The sequence below is a fragment of the Choloepus didactylus genome, chromosome 23, assembly GCF_015220235.1.
Source record: "Choloepus didactylus isolate mChoDid1 chromosome 23, mChoDid1.pri, whole genome shotgun sequence".
Classification (NCBI taxonomy): Eukaryota; Metazoa; Chordata; class Mammalia; order Pilosa; family Megalonychidae; genus Choloepus; species Choloepus didactylus.
This window is the reverse complement of record NC_051329.1, coordinates 1,700,704-1,723,521: the sequence shown is the minus strand read 5'-3', so window position 1 is coordinate 1,723,521 and position 22,818 is coordinate 1,700,704. Positions and strand designations below refer to the sequence as shown.

The window sequence follows — 22,818 nt, the reverse complement described above, 5'->3', positions numbered from 1 at the left end:
GTTTGTTTTTTTTGTGCATTCACATTCAATTACCGTCTTCTAGTTCACCTATTCTTTGTCTCTTCAAATCTGCTGTGTGTGTCTCTAGTGTATTTTTAATTTGATCCACAGTGTCTTTCATTTCCATAAGATCTGCTATTTTTTTAACTTACTCTTTCAAATTCTTCTTTATGCTCTTCTAGAGTCCTCTTGATTTCCTTTATGTCTCTAGCCATCTTGTTGAAGTTGTTTGGAGATCTGTGTGTACTTCTTTAATTGCTCCAAATTTTGTGACTCCTATGCTTTGTGATTTTCTGTTGGCTTTGGGGCATTTGCTTATCTTGATAGGGTTATTTTGGGAAGTGCAAAATTAATTGAGCATTTATATATAATCTGGTTTGCCGGAGTACAGTTTCCCTAAGCTAACAGCAGGTGGCACTCTCAAGTAGGTCTTCCCCAAGCTTCTCCTTTGCAGTGGGCGGAGTCCAAACCAGGTTGGGGAATAATCAATACACAGGATCTCCATGTGCTCTGGGGAATCCCAGCACTGGGGCTGCAACTTGGGCCCAAAGCAGGTAGGCAGGCAGCCCAATCAGGGGCACCCGCAGGTGGGACAAAGGTCCTCCCTGGTGGTTCTCTGCCTGCTATGTGCCCACAAGTCTCTGGGGTGTGGGACAGGTTCCTGATTGCCAATATGGCGCCTCTCTCCTCCCCACTTCTTGCTGTTGCACCCCCCTGGACATCCGTGGGGGTAAGCAATCCCAGCCTCCAGGTTTCCCTCCTGGGAGCTCCCCACCACCCAGCACACTGTCCAGGTAGGTGCACATGAATGGACAGCTGCCTGGCAGGCTGTCTCGACGGGAACAAACTCACCCTGTCCCTGGAACCACCGTCTCTCTCGAATTTTCTTCCATGTCCCTACCACGCACTGTAGGGGACCCTCTATGGCTGGTCACACCTGAAAACCATGGCTCCAGGTGCTCTTCAGCCCCTCTCTAGTTACCTTCACAGAGAGGCCCGCTCCACGTCACGCACTCCGCCATCTTCCTGGAAGTGTCCCTCTCCCTGTCTTTTGTCACCTCAGGCGCAGGGAGGGACGAGCTCTGCCCAAGGTCCTGCCTGTCTCTGCACCTCCACATGCCCCCTGACTCTTCACTCCCCACAGGCGCCCCTTCCTGTCCACTTGGCAGGTGTCAAACTTGCTAGGTGATCAGAGATCACTACTGAAAATCACTGAGTTGACCCGTGTAATGTTTCTTCCTTCTACCCCATGGAGTTTGCCATCCTTTGGCATTGTGAACCTACTGCCTCAGGGGAAAAGCTGTCACTGTGCAACAACTGAATCAAACATTCTGCTTTTTGCCTTGAAAGATTCACAGTATGGTGAGTCTGGGGCAGTTTTTATCTTCTGATTAGGTAAAATTGGTTAACCTGGAGAGGGGCAAGAAGAGGGCTGGAGAGGAAGCAGGCAGGAAGGGGCTTTGTGGGCTGACCCCATGGTTGGTTAATGAGCTGGAGGGGGCCTCAAAGAGTTCTGGCCATCTTCCCAGGTGGACTTGCAGGAGCCCCCCAAGGTCTGCAGACGTGGCTGTGATGACGCACAAAGGTGCACAGGAATGTCCCCCATTCCCAAAGTGGCAGTGAAGGTTGCTTTCTGTGCCTCCAGGAGAGGACCGGGAGTTGAGGAAGCAGATGAGGGCTGTGTGGGTGTCACAGTCAGGGTGGTGGGCCTGGAGCAGTCACCAGCATGGACCTGCAGCCAAGGACACAGGACAGTGCACCCTCAATTGTCAGAGACCCTTGGACCAAGCCTGAGGCACCCACGTCCCTGTCCCCATCACTGCCCCCACGCAAGCCCCCCATCAATATGAAGATGAAGCTAGGGAGGAGACTCTGACTGACCGACATGCTGGTTGTTCTCCAGCTGCTGTCCTCTCAGCCTCTCTCTGCTCTGCTGGGGCTGACCCCAGGGTCTGTGTCACACAGACTCCGGTCACAGCCGTTTCCTTTGGGTCTGTCTAGCGGAAGGCCCTAAGGGAGCCTGGAGGTCAGGAGCAGATGCGACTGGCTGGGCCCCCACACCCTTCTGGTCTGTGGCTCCGGCCGCCTGGCACCCCTGACCACTGCCCCTGCCGGCCCCTAACCTGCCCAGCTCCAGCACATGGAGGAGCAGAGACCGACAGGGGAGGGGCCCGGGCTCTGCTTTCTGACACCTGTGTCTGTGGCCTGTGGCCCACCTGCCCCCATGCCCCATGCCCCTCTCCACCCATGCTGCCCTCTCTCCTCTGCCTAAAAGTAGATTCAGAGCCGCCTGAGTCTGCAAACAGGGAATTCGCTGAAATAAAGCTGTGATTAACAGGCACCTACAGTAAGAATATGAAGAAATGAGTGTCCCTGAAGATGAACCTGCAGAAATAGAGTGGCCGGGACATCAGCCCTGGGCTGTCCATCCTCTCACAGGGGTCCCCAAATGGGGGAAAATGTGACACCTTGTGGAAGGTGTGTAATATGGGGATGCCTAGAATTCCCCTCTAGACAGGGATTCAGAACGAAGGTTTGCAGGACAAAAATCTACATTTTAAATTCTTATACTAACCTGGTGTGTCTACACTGACACAGCGTGTCTACACTGACCTGGGATGTCTTCGTAGTTCCCCTGGCGTGTCTACGCTGACCCAGGGTGTCTACATGATCTGGCAGGTCTACATGAACCCTGATGTGTCTACACTGACCAGATCTGAGCTGCAACAGAACCAGGAGTCTAAAAAGCTGGAAGAGTTGAGTCCTCAGAGAGGAACACTGGGCAGGTTCCAAAATGCACAGCAGGCCGAGACCACACCTGGGGACTGGAATTACCAAGGACAGGGCTCTGATACCCCAGCCCCAGCGGAGCCCAGGGCTGGGGAGGATTCGGCCCACAACCCGAGGCAGTCAGCACACACACAGCAAACCCTGACAGTCAGCACGACCTCTCTTCACCTTCTAAAGGACCCACCAGGGCTGTCACAGCATTCACAGGAAGGGTGATGTCAAGACAGCTATGGGGTGTCTCCTCAGCCCCCCCCGAGGCTCCATGCGGGGGGGGCTCATGGGGGGGGGCAGCAGCTAGAGGGAGGGGGTGTGGCACCTGTTGGCTTGTTTTTTCTACATCCCACAAGAGAGGGAGAGCTTCACCACCACGTTACAGGTCATAAAGTCACTGGAAGGGAGTCAGAGCTGACATGCCTTCACCCTGCTGTACACTTGTCTGTTTTTGTTTCAGTGCTTTAAAGTGACTCTGCCCTTGGACTTTTTGGTACACAAGTCCCAGCCACGTTCCAAGATTGAGATCAAAATCCAGGTCACACTGGGGATCCGGCTCCTCCTCCCTTCCCTGCCTGTCCCTGTGGTCAGCATCTAACAAATGCTCTGTCCACTTGTTGACAATGGAAAACACATGCACACGCACACATCCCTGAAAATGGCAGGATGTGCATGGGCTGTAATCACATCTGGTGTGTGTGCACATTTCTACATATAATAGCATACGCCTTTTCCTGAGGACAGCCTGGCGCATCCTCTGCTGCCTCCTGGTTTTTTAACCAACAGAGCTCCTAAAGGCCACTTCATGGGAGTGTTTTTCTTCCTCCTTCTACCCAGAGCTGTGCAGAACAGTACCATCCGCGGTGGTACATTTGCTTTAACCCACACTTACAGACGCGGGGACTGGTTCCCGCATTTTTCTGGCAAATAGGGAGGTAACACTTCACACACAGACGTGTGTGTCTCTGGGACACTTGCCCGGAAGTGGGGTTGCAAGATCCAAGGGCGAGAGAAAGTTGGAGTTTGAAGACAGCGTGGATCCCCCTCCGGGGGGTGCTGCCCATGTGCAATCCCACCAGTGGAGCACCCCAGGCCTTGGGGAAACATCTGGACTTTGCTCCCTTGTCCAGCTGGTGGGTGCCAGGCTCCCTTCAGCCACATCCTGACGCACTGGTGAAGGGAGGTTCAGGGGAGGAACAGGGCCCTACAGCCTCAGCTCCCGGTAGGGCCACAAACAGAAGCTGCGAGCTCCCAGAGGATCCCCCAGCCCTCACAGGGGCAGGGAGATTTCTAGACTAGTGCCAGCTCCAAGGCCCCCTGCACACCTACGAGGGGCCGTGGGGGTCGGTCCGAGCCTTGGCTGTGCAGCATCCCTTCTGTCCTCGTGAGGACCCAGGCCTGGGGCCCCACCCCCTCTCCATTATGAGATCCATGCGGCTGCCTCCGTGACCTGGCAACAGGCCTCTCCACAGAGGAGAAGCATCAAAGCCTCCCTCCCCTACTTACGGTTAATAACCAAACCTTGCCAGACCTTGCTGTAACCAGATCTCATGAGAAACTGCGTCGTTGCTAACCTTTACAAGGCCCCCCATTGCATGCCCCACCCCCCCATGCAGAATGCTGACTTCATTGCTCCCGCCCACTGATTGGGAATATCCGTCTCCTGTGTGTAAATCCCTAACTAAACTCATGGCTGACTCCATGCCAGGCGTGTTCTTTGGTCTTCGGGCTAGTCTGGGTTGGAACATCTGGCAGGCCAGCCAGAAGGCCAAGGAACCACTGGCTGTACTGGGCATGAGTCCTGGGATAGGAGTCCCCCTGCGGGGAATCCTAGTGGGGCCTGAACGCTCATGTGGGGAGGGGCACAGCCCCCCTGGACGAGTGGGGCTGCCAGGAGTATGGTGACACCCAGAACTCCACAGGTGATGGCTGGTTCTCCTGCAGCAGGCCGCAGTTAGGATTCCATAAGAAAAGAGAGGGCCACCAGGCCAACTCAGCCATTACATGGCCTCTGTTAGGAGCTGTGTGCTCAACCATGGAAGAGCCTCTGGCAATTGAAGCTGAGTTTGCCACCTAAAAGGGGATCCTAAGTTAGAAAGAGATGTGGACAGCCAAGCAGATTTGAAGGATGCATTCCACAAAAGGCTGTGGCTGTGCCACGTAGGTGAAAGTTGAGATATGAGCATGCCAGCATGCCAGAGTGACAGGGTGCAAGCTCCCCAAAGGGCAAGTCAGATGTATACTGACTCCTCCTGACTGGGATCCTAGAATGTGGGACCCACATCAAGTCCAAGATGCCCAGTGCACCCCCTCACCCACCATGAGCCAGCACCCTCACTGAGTCTGTGTCCCCTCCTTCATGTTCTCTCAAACCTGCAGGTCTGCTGCACCGCGAGGGCAGACGGAACCAGAAGAATCGAGCAAGTGCCTCACAGCACTGGCCTCCATCACAGCCACGTCCCAGGCAGCTCTTCATAGCCCCCCACACCCTCCCCTCAGTTCCCATCCTGAGGGACGGCCCTGAGCATGTCCCCTAGGCCTGTCAACAAGGACAGAAACCAGCATCGCCTTGCTGTGTTTCCCTCTGTGTCTCTCAACTGCAATCGCTTTCTTTGGCTTCTACTCTCAGAAGCAGGGCCTGCTCATGGCAGAAAGAAATCACGACAAACCCTTCTGCTCCACGTCAACAAGCTAAAGCGTGAAGGACGGCATAGGCCATACACTCTCTGGGGTCCACAAAAGTTGAAAAGCACCTCTTCCTCCCCAGCAGCCTGGCCTGGGCCCACCAGGAAGAGAACTTGGCCTCGCTTTCCCAAGTCACACTCTGTACACCGGCCTTGGAAGCTTGTCCATTAGCATGTTCATTAGCATGTGTAACGACAAAGGAGCACAGAACACACAAAGAAAGCCGTGTTAGGGGACATACGCACGTGTGTAATAGTGAAAAATACCCGTGAACTAGGACACTGCTATGCCACCCTGTTGACCATGACGTGGCGTTAAAAGGAAAAAGCTGCTCTCTGTGTATCTGTGTGGAACGTGCTCCCAGGTGCGCCTTTAGGCGAGAACCCAAAGGACCCTGCAGCGGACATCCCGTGGGCTCAGACTAAGGAGAACAGCAGAGCTGGCTCAGAGAGCACTCACCTCCTGGCAGCCCCTGTTCCGGGGACTCACCAAGCCCCCCACAACCCCTCGGCACAGCTACTGTCTCATTTCATACATGAGGAAAACATAGGCCCTGAGAGCAGAAACGACTTACCCAGACTCGCTCAGACAATGGGTGGGGGACCTGGACGTGCACTGGGAGGCAGGGTCAGAGCCCCTGTGTCATCTGTTGTGCTGTGCTCTGCTGCAGGAATGGAGGCTGGGCTGCCCTGGGGTGCATGCCCTGTCGATTCTGAACGTCATCCACCTGCAAATATACCTCTGTGTAAATGCACAGAAAAATACAGTGGAAACCACATGTCAAATAGCTCAGATGCTTAATTCTAAAGACCACCCAGAGAGAGGTAAGGAAAGGGGTGAAAAAGGAATTTGGGGAAAAAAAAGGTATCTGTCACCCTCAGTTTTTGTATGAAGAAAACGCATCCATCTACTGGCACTATAACTAAAAGTTCATTTAAACCAATTTTACTTTGATGATCGTTGTAGACCAACTCACAGCAGACAAAACCTCCAGCAGACAATACTTAGAAGAGCTAGTTGAGCTACCAAAACAAATCTGCCCGAAGGCACAGCCAAAGCAGTCAGGACTGTACTGGCTCACTGCAATGACCTTGATCCTCTGTGTTGCATTTCTTTTCAAGGGGAAACAAAATCTACCAAAACTGACACACACAGGAATAGAAAATTTTAATATTCTTCCATCTATAAAAAAAATAGTATCTATAATTAGAAACCTCCCAAAGAACTCACTGGTTCCAAATAATCTGCTGAATTCTTTCAAAGTTAAAGAAAAAGAAAAATGCCATTAATTGTGTAGAAACTCTTCCAGAAAGTGTCATGAGGTCACTTAGCCTCGTTACCACACCCTGACACGGACATTACAAGAAAGAACGACAACAAGTCCACGAATGTAGATGAAAATCATCAGCGAGCTGTTCTCAGCTGGAATCCAGGCAGGCACGAGCGCCGCAGCTGACCCCGCCAGCCCCCCATCCCCGCAATTCCAGCAACAAGGGCGTCAGGAGGAGGTGGGGACGCCCCAGGGGCGCAGAGAAGCCCACACCTTCCTGCGTTCCCGGCGCCTCTGGCGATCCCGGGTCGGGAGGACGGACCACGGCGACGCCCGACAGGGGGACGAGGCTGTCGGGCCCAGAGAGGGACTCGGCCTCCAGGTCGCCCAGGACTGTCCGAGGCTGAGCCCGCCCGGGCCCCTGCTCTCTGCGCCGCCCCCACCGCCTTGTCCGGGCGGACTCCAGGACCCGGCGGCCCCCCCCTCCCGCCCAGGCCCGGCCCTCCACGGGCTCCGGCTCAGCCGCCCGCCGGCCTCGGGGCCCTGAGGCCTCAGAGGGACAAACCCCCGCACCCGGGCGCAGCCCCTCCGTCTCCCGCCCGCGGGCCACAGGCTGAGGGGCAGGGCCCGGGCACTCCCGGAGGCGGGCTGGGGAAGCCCCGGGAGGCCGCGCGGGGACTCCCGGGCCGGGGGGCGCAGCGGAGGAGGGGCGGGGTGGGGGCGCTGTCCGGGACCGCCGAGCCGCCCCCCCAAGGGAGCCGCCCCCTGACGGAGCCGGGCGCCTCAGCCCACGGCCGCCCCGGGCCCCTCCCCACGGCTCACCCTCAGGCGGGGCCGGGGTCACCACACGGACGCGGCCCTCGGCCCTCGCTCCCCACGGCCCAGGAAGAGGCTGGGACCACCGGGACAGCCCCTCCGCGGGCAACAGGGATTGGCTCCCAGGGTTCACGTGAGCAAGGCCCGGCCAATCAGAGCCAGCGATCCTCATTTCCTATTCGCCCAATGGGGAGAGAGCGGGAGTCCCGTGGTCACGAGGGCGTCACGTGGGTGCGAGGGGATCACGTGAGAGTGAGTCACGTGGGGCGAGGGCGTCAGGTGGGCCACGTGGGCGAGCCACTCGCCAGCAGGAAGCTTCTCGGGCCCTGGGGCGGGAGCTGCTGTCACCTCCCAGGTGTGGGGGAGGGAGCCGGGGTGGGGGCCCAGGCTGTCCAGGGTCGCCCGGTCCGGTCCCTCCTCCAGGACTTGGGGCCCTCCGCTCACTCCCGGTGCTAGAAGGTGAACTCCTTCATCTTTAAAAAAAATCATTGTTTTGTTCCCAGCGCCAAGAGCTCCCCTGGCACACAGCAGCCTCAGTAAAACGCTGATGAATGAACGAAACAAACTCACGGAGGAGCAGCCTGTGCTGGGCTCCCTGGGCTGTGGCCTCTGAGGACAGGAAAGGCCGGCGTGCCTCAGTCTCCCCCAGGCACGGAGCACTGGGAGCTGAGTGCGCCCCGTCACCTGCCCGGCTGCGCCCGAGACCAGGGTGGCACGGCGTGTCCCCTCCCAGGTGTGCCCAGGTGTGGGCCCCTCCTCTCCACAGTGAGTGATCGGGACCCACCGCAGAGGCCCCGACGCCGTCCCTGGGATCGTGTTTTCTGAGGGTTGTGTGACCCGCTGCTAACGCCTGTCCCTGGCTCTTTTTCTCATGAACAAATTTATCCACCAAGGGCAGTAGGAGGGGGCTCTTTTCTGTGGGAAACTGCTGTTGAGGAGCCTCCGAGGACAGTTCTCCCTGGAGAACACCCAGAGGTGGGGGACGGTGGGGTTCTGGCACCAGCGTGACCTGTGAGTGAAGTGACCCGAAGCTGGGCCCCACCGGGCTGGGAGAGGACGGCAAGGAGGGCCCTGGGCCTCGGCCCCCTCCCACCTGCCCTGCCCTGCCCCAGCCCCTCCCGGGTGAGCGCAGAAAGGTGGCCGCCGGCCTCACGCTTTGTGATGGGAGCACACACCACGTGTCTGGAGCTTCCGGGGCCTCCTCTGACAACCCAGACCAGGGCCCTGCCAGCTTCCACAGCATCTTCGTGCAAACTAGAAAAGCACCTGCTCCTGGTGACACCTGGATACTTGGCGAGAGGACCTGACCACGCAGGCACCTTCTCAGCCCCCCCCTGCTCCCTTCTGTGCACCCCGTAGAGTGCACGGCATGTGCCACCCAAGCCCCCGATGCAGGCCCCTTGAAATGGACTAAAGAGCTTTCCATATTAAAATACCCTTCCCGACATTTCCCTTCTGTGAATCCATCCCGGGAAGTACGCAGAGGGGTGTGTAAAGATCTATCATCCTAGCTGCTTTGTTTATGGTGCTGGAAAAGTTGGAGACAATCAAAATGATTAACAATAAGGCATCCATTAAATAAATTATTGTACAGTATTCTGAGAGAATGCCAAGCAGACACAAAAATATGCCATCATTTGCACAAAGATGTCTGTACCAGGGTATTCATTGTAGCACTATTTCTTGTGACAAAAGACAGATAAATGTCTGTTGATGGAGAAGCGCTCAAATAAATTACGGGCCAGCCGTACAATGGGGTCCTTTGTGGACGTGAACAAACGCGAGGGCGCTGCCCGTGTAGCAGTTTGGAGGAAGCGTGTGACATAAAGCCGCACGTGAGGATGCTGCCATTTGGGGAAATGCCTATGTTCTCGTTCACTACAGACTCCTACAGAGACCCCTAAAGCCTCCGGGCAGTGAGCCGGGGGACTGTGTGGCCAAAGTCACAAGGAAGAAAGTCTTTTCTCCCCATGTTCTACGCTTTGTAACCATGCACATGCCTTATTTTGGGGAGTTAAATAAAGAAAAAGAGTCTAACATAAAATGTATCAAAACGCAGCACAGAATCTTGAGCAGCCTGGGAAAACGCCAGCCATTTGGCACGAATCTTTGTCTTCATCTTGGAGTCCAGATTTGGGGTTCACAGCTCCTCACCCACGACCCTGCCCCCCAGGGCCACCCCATGCATATTCAGTAGTTTAATGAACCTTTATTTTGGTAATAGTTCCAGATTTACAGTAAAGTTAGGCAGTATCTACACGAATTATTTGGAATTCTTTGACCGGGCTTCCCCCCCGGGAAAGGTCGTTCCCACGGCTGCCCCCGCGGGTGGTGCGGCCCGTGCAGCCCCCTGCCCCGGAGGAGAGGAAGGCGGAGCCCGGAAGGGAGGGGCCGGCCCTTGAACCCCCCTCGGCCGCTCGCCGGGGCTCAGGGACGCCGGGGCCCAGGGAGTGAGGAGCACCTGGCCTGGGCCCAGCGTTCGTCCCGGCACCTGCCGGCTCCATTCCCGAGACGGACGGGCCAGAGCCTGGGGCGCCGGGACTAGCTCCAGGGGTGCGAGGGAACGGCCAGAACCAACGCGAACGAACGATGCTCTCTACCAAACGCCAATTGTGCCAGCTTCATTAACTGTGAAATTTAGTGTGCGCACATGTTGTGTTGCATCTGAAGGAAATGTGGGTTCAGTTTCCTCACACCGGCAGCCTCCCTGGACCCTTCTCTGGGGCAGCTGCATTACCTGGTCCTGCTGGCAGCCCCTGTGCACCCCCTTTCCTGGGGTACAGCCTTAGCTGGTCCTGCTGGCAGCCCCCAGGCTCCCTGTGGCTTCTACCCCTGGCCCCCCAGAAGACGCCCTGAAATCTGCAGCCCCTGCGGGTATTTCTCAGGAGGGAGCTCTGGGCTGTGACAGGCAGGCCTCACACCGGAGACCTTCCTGAGCACAGACACCCCATCGCACCCCAGCTGGGATCTGGTCCCTTCTCGGGCTGACTGAGTGGAGATCCGCCTGCTCCCCAGAAGGTTCCCTGGAGTGTGCAGGCTCCTGGATGCCCCTCTCTGGGGTCCCGGGCCTCACTCAGCACATGCCTAAGAAGGGGCCGGGGGCCGGGCTGGGACCCGTCTCTGAGGGCTCGGTCTGCAGGTGCCTTCGTCCACCCTTGGGGCGGCTAGAAGGGGTCACCCGGAAACTCCAGGCTCTGCCCCCACAGGGCACGCTGGGCCTCGGGACCAGGACCCAGGGCTGGGGAGCCACCTCCCCGGGGGCCGCAGCAGGGACCGGCCCGGCTCCACCCGGGGCTGCCTGTCGCTCCTCTGCCCTATTCTCCCTCCCCCATCGTCTGTTTCCTCTGGGAGCTCACCCAGGTCGTCTGCCTTTGCACCTGGTCCCTTCCTGCTTCTGGAACATTCCCTGGGGCTCTGCCCCCCCCCCCAGACGCCTGCGCACCTGAGCCCTGATGCCTGTCACTCAGCCTGGTCTGTGACAGGGCTTTTCCCCTGCGTTGGGCCGGTTGGAGGGAAGACAAGATGGAAATCTGCTCTGCTCGGCCTCAGGAGCATCAAAGGCGGCCTCAGGCCCGACTGTCCAGGCCTGAGTCATGGCTGTGAATCGAGCCAAGTGCACCATCCCCACCTGCGCTGGCCCCAAGGGTTGCCATGGCAACCGCCCTGTGGGACCCGGGGCTGGCGACTCAGTCCAGCGCCGTCTGTGAAGACAAGGAGCAGAATCCTCAGGCTGCTGCCACCTGTGGGAGGGGCCCCTCTCCATCCTCACCCGTGGGACCCCCAGAGTGCAGACCCTCCTCTCCGGGCTCTCTCTCCGGGAAACCTGCCCGCACCCCCAGACCCCACAGAGCCCAGCTGCAGGTGGTGGCACCGCAGACACTGCCCATCCTCCCACGCCAGCCCTCCACGCTGTGCTCCTTTGGGGCCCCCTGTCCATCCAGGGCACCCGCCTGGGTCCGCGCGGCCACCGCTTTCCCTCCCTTCCGGAGGTGGAGTGGGACATCTACCCGGACAGGAGCCCACTGAAGCTGCTTACGAAGCGAGAGGGCAGGGCAAGTGGCCACCAAGTCCAGAACCTCCACCACGAGGCCTTTCCTAGACTAACTGAAATACATCCCCAGGGTGGCCCCAGGAGGCTCCCCTCTCTAGGACTTTAGTCCAACACGGCCCCAGGACTGCGGGTGGTAACAGGGCAGAAAAGTACAGGAAGAGAAGTTCCCGCAGAACAACTTGGAAATCAGAAATGTACGTAGAACGGTAAGAATAACATGTAGTATAGTTTCAAAAATGACAGTGCGAGCCACCAGCTTTGCTAAGAGGAGCTCGCGAGAGAAATGCTGAGGGTCCCCACATCTGCCGTACAGAGAAGGACGGTCACGCAAGGACATTCACATGCCACCGAGTACAAAACCTGCTCAGGACGAATGGGTGTGAGATGTTCCTCTTAGGAGAAACCCCCATCTCGGGACGGGGGTGGCCAGGCTGGGCTTGGGTCTGGGAAAGGCCCAGGAGCCCCAGCGGATGTCCTGGTGGGCCACGGGGAGCGAGTCTGGCCTCGGGGTGTTCCCTGAGCCATGGTCCAGCCTCCTGGTGGGTCACTGCATGGCCATCGAAGCTCACAAAGACCGTCATGCTTCTGTGGGAAAAATCGTGGCAAACACTAAGTGCAAAAACAGTATGTAAGTTTATTCTCATGGTGTCACCACAACCAGGCAAAGCAAACAAACAAAACCTGCACATGATTTGAAAAGATTGCAGGGGAGATATGTGCCCATCACAGAGGTGTCTGTTAGGGGCAGGCGGCTGGGCAGGGATGGGGAGAGCTTTCACCATGGACTGACTTTTTAACTACGTGAACGTATTACCTAGTCAAAAATTGAACAGCCATTCATTTTTAAAAGGATTCTATGCATAATGAAAGAGTTTTAGGAAATATAATAAATTTTAACACCAATTGGATGTTTAGGCAATTTTTACACCTCCTAATCTAACCAAATTTTCTTGTAAAAATTTTGTTGTAATTATGAATTATATCTATCTAATCATACCTTTGTCTTCTCTATCTATCACTCACCCATCTCTCCCTGTGGATGCATCTGTCCAGTCACGTCTCTGAGAGACCAGGGAACCCCCAGCTGCCTTCCCCGTGGCCCTGGGGTCCCAGCCTTCCTTTCTCAGCACCCACACGTGATGCACGCACGGAGCGCCGCCACCAGGAAGTTTGCCCAGCTGTGGAGTCAGGGTCCTTCCCGGGGCTCCATCGGGTACCCCCAATTGGCCACCCACAAGGCTGACCGCTGTGTCCAGCCCCTCCCTAGATCAAAGCGACACCCCAGGGCCCAGAGCCCTCTCCCTGAGCAGTGCCGTTCCCGGCTGGCGACATTCCACGGTAAGCTCCGTCGCACGCAGGCCCCTGGCCTCGGCCAAGGCTCTCTCCCTGCAGAACCGTCCTCCGTCTGCCGTCTGGAGGAGCCGTGTCAGGTACCTGGGGATAGACTTAAAGAAAAACCAGTCCATCCTGTAAAGCCACTACAGACATTTTATGTTTTTGTCACCTGATTTCCTGCTATGTGTACCTTGTCATAACTTGTGCAGAACTATTTATGACACAAATTAGCTGAAGTTCAGCTAAATGCAGTTCTTCCTCAGAGCAGACGTTTCCTGCATCACATCCCCAGGAGGCTCTGACTCCATCTCCCAAAGCATCCGACCGTCACATCGGTGTTATCCTGGATTGTCCTGAGGCTGGGCTTACAAATAGCACGGTACAGCAATGGACACCCCCCAAAAACAAGCCAGAAAGCCACTGCATGTTCCCAGAGGCCCATCTGCCGTCAGCAAATGGTCCCTGTGGTAGGACAGGCTGTCCCGGCGATGCCACTCCGGCTCGCAGGCCCCCGTTGCCCTTGTCGGTCCCCAAGGCAGGAGCGTCACCTGCAGAGGCCTGCCGGAGCTGGGCGGAGAGACAAGCCCACTCTCCCTGAGCCGCTCTCAGGCACCAGCATGATACGAGGTTTCCTCACTGCGTGCCCTTCCCTCCCGTGTGCCGCCTCGGCCACCAGCTGCAGGGCCAGGCCAGCGAGCACCGCGGTGGAGGGCAGAGCCGGCGTCCTGCTGCTTCCACCCGAACACACCGCCCTGCCCAGGAGACCACAGCCGGCCCGGAGCAGGTGTGGGTGGAGGTGAGGGAAGAGGCTCCCGTGGGTTCAGGCAGAGGGAAAAGCGATTTTTCTAAAGCGTTTTATCCCCCTCTGAGGGAACCCCAGCCTTGGGAGATGGGCCAGGGGAGGCCAGCTGTTTCTGCCCCCCTTGGGGCATCTGATCACATCCGAGCCGCCCCCTTCAGCCACGCGGTGGGGGGCCCTCTCCTCCCTCCCTCCTGGCTGCACGTGGGGCGTCCTTGGGGATCCTTCCCTTTAATTAAGGTGCCAGTAATTCATAGAAATGCAATTGCACGGGGCGCGGGTTCATCAGACGGGCTAATGAGGTGGGCAGTGCGGCCCTTGGCCCTGGTCAGCTCTCAGCAGGCTCCCAGCAGCGGGGGGGCAGTCAGGCTCGTGCACCCCGGGCCACATGCACCCCACCCTCAGTCCCCTCTGCTGGGGAAGGCTGGCTCAGGGACCCCGGAGGGTGTGTCCCCCCTGCCCAAAGCTGCAGAGGCCCCCGCCCTGGAGCCCCTGCTCCCCCTCCTGGGTCCCTCGCTGTGACCCCCTCGGGCTGCCTCTGCACCCCTCCTTTGCAGCTCGCCCAGCTCACCCAGCACCTGCCATTCATTCCCCCAACGAATCCCCCATAAACTACCCAGCGTGTGGTGGCAGCGGGGAATCTGGCTTCCAGTGTGCCCTAGACCCCTCTCCTCCCGAAAGGCAGAGCACCAGACAGCTGGGCAGGAGGTGGCAGGGCCCACGCTGGGCGGGGGCCCAGGGCCCATCACTCCGGCCAGATGGCATTTCAGCGTCTCCAGGGAGCGGCCCCGCCAGCCCCTCCCTGTCTCTAGCTGTATTTACCTTCACAGGCACAGAGTTAGCTCCTGCCCAGCAGGCACCGCTGGCCGTCACCCCCTGGGACCTGTTCACCAGCCTGTGGTCCGCACTGCTGGGGCCCCCTCCTCTGCCTACCAGCACCTCAGCCCTCCCCATGTCAGTCCCTGACCCAGGCCACACGACATATGGGCAGCCACCAGGAGACCCGCGACCCGTTGGAGGGCACCTGGGTCTCTAAACCGGGGAGGACAAACAGCCGCGCTCTAGGATATACGGACCCACCCGGGCCACGCCTGGAGAGATGGTATCGTCAGGTTTGCTCCCAGCAGTGAAATCAGGAAGAGTGTGTCCTCCATTTCATCCAGAAATGGTCCCTGCCTCGTCGTCGCTGCTCCTGCCCTGTGGGGGCTGCCGGGAAACGCAGCATTCAGCTCCGGACATCTCCAAGCAGCTGTTATATGTGCACCCAGCGGCCGCGCTCCCCTCCCGCTCCCGGGCTGCGCCCCTTGGCTGCGAGTGCAGGGCCCCAGCGGGACAACCCAGACCCCTGAGTCCAATGGGGGCAGGACGTGCACCGGGGAGCGCTGGTCACGGGCTCTGGGGTGACCCCCGGGCAGTGCAGGGCAGTAGAGGACAAACCGGCCACTCACCCCTCCATTCACTCACACGCTGCTCTGTTCCCTCATCAGACACTTATCAGGTCCCCCCCAGGCACCATCTTAGGCACCAGAAACACAACTCTGAACCAAATGGGCCAAGGCCCTGTATTCCAGTGGGGGGACAGACGTTGGTAAAACAGGACATACCTAACACCACAGGGGCTTTGAGCTCTGGAGAGAACCCAGGAGCAGGCGGGGCACAGTAGGGGGCAGGGCTGCCAGGTACAGTTCTCCAGGGTGTGCACTGCCCGACTCCAGTGGCTCCATTCACCCTGCCGGACTCCCTGAGTCATGCAGTTCTGGGGCACCTAGGTCTGAGTGTGGCCCCCTTTCTAATTTGCCCAAAGCTCTCTCATGGGCTGACAGCCCTCCCATGGAGGTGGGGGGGCCTGTGGGATGACACAGGGTGCTGGGACCCTCACTGCCCTCCCCCTTGAGGCCGGGAAGGACCAGACTGCAGGAGAGTGAGCCAAGGGTGCGGTGGGGGGCTCAGGTGGGCTGGGGGCACCAGGTGGGGAGCAGGTCAGCAGCTTATCAGCTTCAGGGGGCCCGTCGGCTTGGACTCTGGGAGTCAGGTGTGCAGCCCCAGCCTCTGGTTGGGGGTGGCCCTCTGCCTGCCTTTCCCTGTGATCAAGTCACCTGCCTGCTCCAATGGGGGAGATGCCAGGCTAGCCTGCTGGTTGCAGGAGAGGAGGAATGGCCTGTGGGGCAGACCCAGGTGCCCAGCTGTCCCTGCTGAGGCCCTCCCCGAGCAGCCTGCAGCAGCCAGCCCTCGCCATGGGGTCTGCAAGGAAGACCAGGGTTTGGCCGGATGGCCTGCAGGTCCATGAGCTGCACAGGTGCACACTGGTGTGTGCCTGGGGTCTGGGGTCGCTTGTTAGGCAGCATTGCTGCATCTGTAGGTAGCTGCTACATGAAGGGATGACCTGTGAGGATGGTGGCTCAGCCTTGCAGTGGCCGTGGAAGGGATGGGGTGCATTGGATTCTGTATATCCAGGGAGAGTGGAAAGCAGTGGCTGACCAATAGGGGCAGCATATGAGAGAAAGGAAGACACTCCGACCTCTGTCCTGAGAAGCCCCCCTTGTCCTCTGGAGGGGAGTAAGCAGTGAGGGCCCACTAGGATGCCAGCTCCCAAAGGACAAGCATGTCTGTTTTCCTCACGGTTCCATTCCAGGGCCAAGCCTGGCACATGGGAGGCACCCACTAAATATTTACTACGTGCAGCCCCTGCTCCCCAAGCCGCTCCTGTTGCCCGTGCATGTAGAACCAGCTTCCTTCCAGGACCCAAGGCCCAGCTCCGTCTCCCGCACACCCAGCCCCCGGGGACTGGGCAGCTGTCCACTGACATGATGGGGCTGGCAGCCCTGCTGCCCGAGAAGTGCTTCAAGGAGGCTGGTTTCCAGCTCAGAGCACAGGAACCCTGCCAGCCCCCAGGGCACGGCACTGCTTGGAATTAAATGGATTCTCAAGTGGGTCACGCTTCTCGAGGGTGCACTTTGCTGATATTTAGCCAACAAATCCCTGTGCATGCCAGGCGCAGGGCAAAGCCACGATGCTGGCCGCCCACGTTCTTTAACAATTATCTGCTGGGCGCTGCACATTTTTTCATACTTCACGCACATACCCTGGCTCATTCCCCATGATGGTCCCAGGCCTGTCATTATCCCCGTTTGCATTGGTGACAGAAAACCCAACCCAAACTGGCTTTGATCATGAAAGGGATGGGTTGGCTCCTTTCAGAGCAGCCCGGGGGTGTTCTGGCTTCAGGTCTGGTGGGTTCAGGGCTCAGGCCTGGGGTGCCTGTTGGTCCCGTAGCTCGGTCTCCTCAAAGCCTCCCTGTCCTCAGGCGGGTCTGCCCCTCCTGGTCCTGGCACCCATGTACTGTGTCTGGTGACCCTCAGCACCACACAGCTGTCAGCGCTGAGGTCAGGGCTTGGACCCGCCCACTGGGCCAGGGCCAAGCTTGTAGGACTGTCCCCAGCACCCAGCAGGCCCTGAGCCACATGCCAGCCTCGGGGAGGTGGGGCGTGGACAGCTGCCCGGGACCCCACCCCACCCTGCTCCTTCACCCAGAGCCCAACAAGGAGCAGAATAAATCCAGGACACAGGCAGTGCCATAAATTTACCCCCAACAATAAACTGGAAAACAGAGCCATACGTCTCCAGGAAACTCGTATTGAATTGCAATTAAAAAGACGTTCTCCCTCAATCTCAAGGACGAGGCCTCTAAGGACTGGTGAGAAGCACCCATCACTTACAGTAAGTGTCAACTGACTGTAAAAACTTGATTCACACCAAGTAATCCTAGTAGCTCCCGGGGACACGTCTGAACCCCGTTCCGGCTGTCAGTGCCAGCTGGTCCAGGAGTCAGCCTCGGAGCTGGGAAGGACAGACTCTGGCCTTGAAGCCTGGAGCTACCTGAGGTCTCCGCACACAGATAGACAGACAGATGGACAGGGCACATTTCTGAACTCCTGTCCCACTGCCCATCACATGTTCTCTCATGGTTTGCCCTGGTCGTGCAGGCAAAAGTGGGGCTTGGTCAAGGGGCCTCCAGGTACGTGTGTCTCGTGACCCACCGCCTGGGGCTGGAGGGACACGCAAGGAGGCCTGGGGAGGGTGATGCCAGGACAGACACCCATCTGGGCACATCGCTGCATCTGTGCTGGGCCTTTGGACATGAGTCCATCCTGACTGCTGCACACTGCATCCTGGTGTCCACCTCCATCCTGACTGACCCATGCTCCATCCTGGTTGGCCACCTCCATCCTGGTTGCCCACGTCAATCCTGGTTGGCCACCTCCATCCTGGTTGGCCACCTCCATCCTGGTTGGCCATGTCCATCCTGGTTGCCCACCTCCATCCTGGTTGGCCACGTCCATCCTGGTTGCCCACCTCCATCCTGGTTGCCCACGTCCATCCTGGTTGCCCACCTCCATCCTGGTTGCCCACCTCCATCCTGGTTGCCCACGTCCATCCTAGTTGCCCACATCCATGCTGGTTGGCCACCTCCATCCTAGTTGGCCCATGCTCCACTCTGATTTGTCCATGCTCCACTCTGATTGGCTCATGCTCCATTCTGATTGATTCATATCCTATTCTGATTGGCTGGTGCCCCATTCTGATAGTCATGCCCTGTTGAATATGAACCCAGTGGTACCACCTGCTGATGTGGAAATACCTGGGGACCCCTCCCCATCACCTCTCTGCAGCTCCTCCCCAGGGGGCTGGAGTCCATTCAAGGACTCTGTGTCCTCAGGTACATTCCAGCCTCACACCGTTCTCTGTGCCTGAGAAAATTCAGCAAGAGGCTGGGGCAAATGAGGGGGAGGGAACGAGTCTGTGTTTCTTTTAAATCCCGGAGTTTCACTTCATTTACAGATTCTCCAGTGGCAGATGCTCAACCATCTGCGAGAAGCATTCTCTGCCTGGAAATGAATCCCTGGGCTTACCAAAGAGCCCTGTGTTGTATTTTAAGTGAGGGCTTCCAGAACATTCCCTCCAAAATCTCCTCTGTGAGCTGCTTTCCAATGATGAGGATGTGTGTCTGGACTGAGCTCTGCTGCTATGTGCTCCTCCCCTCCCAGGACCCCCCCAGGCAGGGTTGGCTGACCAAGGGGCCACAGGAGCAGCAGTGGGGCTCCCTTCCTGCACCCCCAGAACCTCCTCTGCAGCCTGGTGCACTGCCTACAGGACAGCATCACTGCCTCCCTCCGGCTTATCCACTGCCCGCTTGAGGCTCCTTTTGTACACTTAAAACACACGGTGGGAGGGTTTAGAGTCAACCCCCTGCCCCTCATGCACCCGGAGTCATCACACCTGCTTTTTACAGCTTCCCCAGTAACTGTCCCTGGTACTCTGCCAAGATATGCTGATTTTCCACAGAAACAGCCCCTCAATCTCAGGTTGTGAGGTTTGTCCCCACCTGCAGGTCTGGGCACAGACTCTGGCCTGGCCAATCAGTGGGTCTCCACCCCTGGCCAAGATGTCCAGCTCAGGGAGGGACGCTCCGGGCAGTCACCACCACTGGACTCCAACCTGGGCTGTGTCAGAATCGGTAGGAAGGGGAGATGGGCTGGGGTGGGGGGTGCTATTCGCGGATCTCGCTGAGGAGAGGAGCTCAGCCTGTGGTGAGAGTATCCGTTCCTCAGGGGACAAGCTGGCCTGGGAACGGAGCCGGCCCCTGCAAATTGAAGCACCAAATGAGGGGATGGGGGGCCGAGTGTGCCTGTTGCCCCTCAGGGAGAGGAAGGGGCCTGAGGGACAGTGGGGTGCCTCCTCTCGGTGGAGCGAGCCCTGGGGTCCTTTGGGGAGCACAGTCGGCCGGTGGCCAGAGAGCAGGGTGGGGTCTTTGCACGAGGCCTGGTGCCCCCGTGTTGTCACCCCTGCACCCCACAGTGCCCTGAGTCCACTGCCCCCATCAACCTTGTCAGGGGAGGGGGGCAGAGGGGCCCGGAGGACAGACTCGGGCTCACCCTGCGGGCACCCCTTCCCCTCTGCTCGCCTGCCCCCACCCTCCAGGTCACTGCCCCTTGTCCCCAAGGCTTGTCCTGCCTCTCCCACAGCCTCACTCGGTGGGTGGAGCAGGAGGGAATGCAGGGTACGGAGAGACACCCTAGTGACCCACAGTGCAGTGCTTCTTTCCAGACACTTTCCCTGCTCCACCTAGCTCCCGATCTTCCGAGTCTTGGGCGGAAGCTTCCAGAAGGCCGGCAGGTGCAAGGAGGGCCTCCCCACCCCCGAGCTGGTCAAGGAGCCTGTGGAAGGGGCCGCAGGAGGTGGGGCGCAGGAAGCGAAGGGCTGAAGAGAGGGCCCGGACCCGTCTCTGCCCACAGCCACCCAGCTGGGCTCCCACAGGGCCATGGTTCCCCGTTTCCTCCTGAGTTCAGCCCTGGGGCGCTGAGGACCCCTCCTGCCTCATGAGAAGACGGGCTCCCCCACAGCTGGCCCTGCCCTGGGCCCCTTGCCCCTCTCTCGGGGTCCACACCACCCCCCGGCCCCCCAGGGATGGAGAGACGAGGGGCCTGGAGAAGACTGTGTCTGCCCAGCCTGGGGGCCACATCCCGGCGCTTCCAAGGGCTCTAAGCTCTTAGGACCCCATGGGCCCCTTCCCTCCCAATAAGGGGTGGGGACACAGAGGGGCAGCTCTGCAGGGAGGGTCCCTGGGCTGCTGGGGTCTGCGTGGCTTCTCGGCTGCCTTCCCCCTCTGGGGTCTGGGGCTCCCATGTGGACCCCACCCCACATACCCCTGCCTTGCCTCCCCCTCCCCATTATAGTCCCTGTATCTGAGCCCTGGAGGGCTCTGCCTCCTGCTGGGGCCTGTGGGGGGTCCGCAGCCCCCGGGCCACCAGCCCCTGCTCTGCTTGCCCCGAGGCTCCCCCCCCCCCGCAGGGGCCCTGTCCTCACAGCCTGCCCCCTGGCCGGCCCCTGCTGTCCACGGGCTCTCTCCGGGTGGCCGAGGGCTGGGGCCACCTCCTGCCCTGTCCTGACCCCACATCTGTGACCCCTCACCTCAGAGTTTCCGCTCAGGCCGGGTGGAAGCTGAGGGCCAAGTCCTCCCGGTGCAGGAAGTTGCCTGCTGAGGTCCCGGGCGTTCCCAGGGGGCCGCTCTGTGGCCCAGGTGGGGAGAGTGCAGGAGACCCGGCGGTCACCAGGACCAGGCCCCGGGCCCTGCAGCCTCCCGTGTCCTGGTCTGCAGAGGGTGGCCTGCGTGGGCCTCACCGGGAGACTCAGTTTCCCTTTCCGTTTCTTTCTAGCGATTCCAGCGTCTGCCCCTGGAGCCATCTTGATCTCTTCTTAAGGCTCAGCTGTGGTCACTCCCTGCTGTCACTCAAGAACCTTCTGTGGCTCCCACTGCCTGCAGGATAAAGGACACAATGATGGAGCAGCAGGAGACACAGAGGCCCCTTCTCCCAGGTGTGTGCCCAAGAGGATGAGCCAAGGCGTCCAAATGTCCACAACAGGAGCCGGAAGGAGCAGCTTTGCTCACGTGGCCTCAGACACAAACCCGCCCAGGTGGCCATCAGCGGATGATGGCATAAACGAACTCGGTGTCCTTATCAAATGAAATCTCTCAGCATAAAAGAGAATAAACGACAGGGACACACAACAGCAGAGACAAAGCTCACCGACAATGGTGACAGAAGTGCAGGAGGCGACTGTGAGCTTCGAGAATGGGCAAAACTCACCTCAGCGGGAGGAGCCAGTCTCCCACCAAGGGACACATTCCTGTCCGGGTCCCCACGTCAGCACCGGTCTGCTCCTTGGTTGCCCCTGCGAGCGGCGTGGAGAAGCTGCGTCCCCGGCACCCAAGAAGCCCTCGCCCCGGGCTGGGGGGTCACGTGGTCCTGAAGAGTGGGCTCTGTGTCCCGGGAGGCCCTGCCTGGGGTGGGGGAAGCACAGGGGCCCAAAGGATGGGACCCCTAGAGCCCACTCCATCAGGGGGGATGGCCCCAGGTCCAAGGCAGGGTTGACCTTGAGGACCAAGAGATTTCCAGGTCCCCAGGGTGGGTCTGTGATCCACCAACCTGCTCAGCAACTGCCCCTCATTCATTCATCTCTCATCCATCCATCCATCCATCCACCCACCCATCTGTCCGTCTGTCCATCCATCCATCCATCCATCCATCCATCCACCCCTACATAAACTCATCCATCCAGCCATCCAGCCATTCACCCAACCATCCATCCATCCACCATCCATGAACCCATCATCCATCCATCCATCCATCTGCCCATCCATCCAACACATGCTTAGGCTGTGTGCCAGGCTCTGCTGGGGCTGGAAATAGCTCAGTTAGCGAGAAAGCCGCGCTCTCCCCTCTCCTGGAATTAGCCCTGAGTGGGGGCGATGGGCAGTAACCAGTACTCTTTCTCCTTTCCACATAAAAAAGCTGACAGCCGATTGAAGGAACTATATGGGCCTAATAACAAAAATCTCAAATTAAAAAATTTCCCACTAGCCCAAAGCCTGAGAACACTTGTATTTTCATCTCCCCTATTCTCTTCCAGTATTTATCCCGAGGAATGTTGCAGTCCTACGTGTCTGCTGTTCAAGCCTAAGTTGACATCCACATTCTCTGTTCCCCACCTCTACTAAGAGCACCTGATGAGGGTCTCCCTGTCCCCCATCACAGCCCCTGCCCTGCTCCCTCCTGCTCTCAGCACCTTTCTCCACACATACGCAGTAACTCCCAGCACACGCGTGTGCAATGAGCACGCCTCCCTGAAGTGTGTGGCACACAGGCATGGCGGGCTCTGCGAGTGTGCTCACCGCCCTCTCGCCCGCCGGGCTCTCCTCCTGCTTCCTAATGTCCGCAGAGCCCCCCTTGTGTTTCTGGACCGGCGCACCCGGAACCCGGAACCCACCTCCCACCGCGGCGTCGGGTTATTATTCCCAGGCCTCGGCCCCCCAACAGGGCTGCCAGAAACGTCCTGGTTGTCTGTCTCTGTCGGTACAACGCCGTCAATTAATAGTTAAATTTCTAATAGGTTATGTACATCAGTACTGAACTATGTCAAGTACATTACATATAAAATATATATTATACAATAAATAATACATGTAACATATTTATATATGTATGTATAAATATTTAGTCCATTTATGTTTTTATGAATTGT

General features: G+C 58.4%; 1 long non-coding RNA gene across 1 annotated transcript; it reads right to left on the bottom strand.

Moving 5' to 3' along the window:
* Nucleotides 1-252: 252 nt before the first annotated feature.
* Nucleotides 253-7,646, bottom strand: LOC119519491. The gene is made up of 3 exons (XR_005214030.1): nucleotides 7,559-7,646; nucleotides 6,041-6,193; nucleotides 253-1,732 (listed from the first exon to the last, which is right to left on the bottom strand). It is a non-coding gene; the product is annotated as an uncharacterized LOC119519491 (long non-coding RNA).
* Between the last annotated feature and the right edge of the window lie 15,172 nt (nucleotides 7,647-22,818).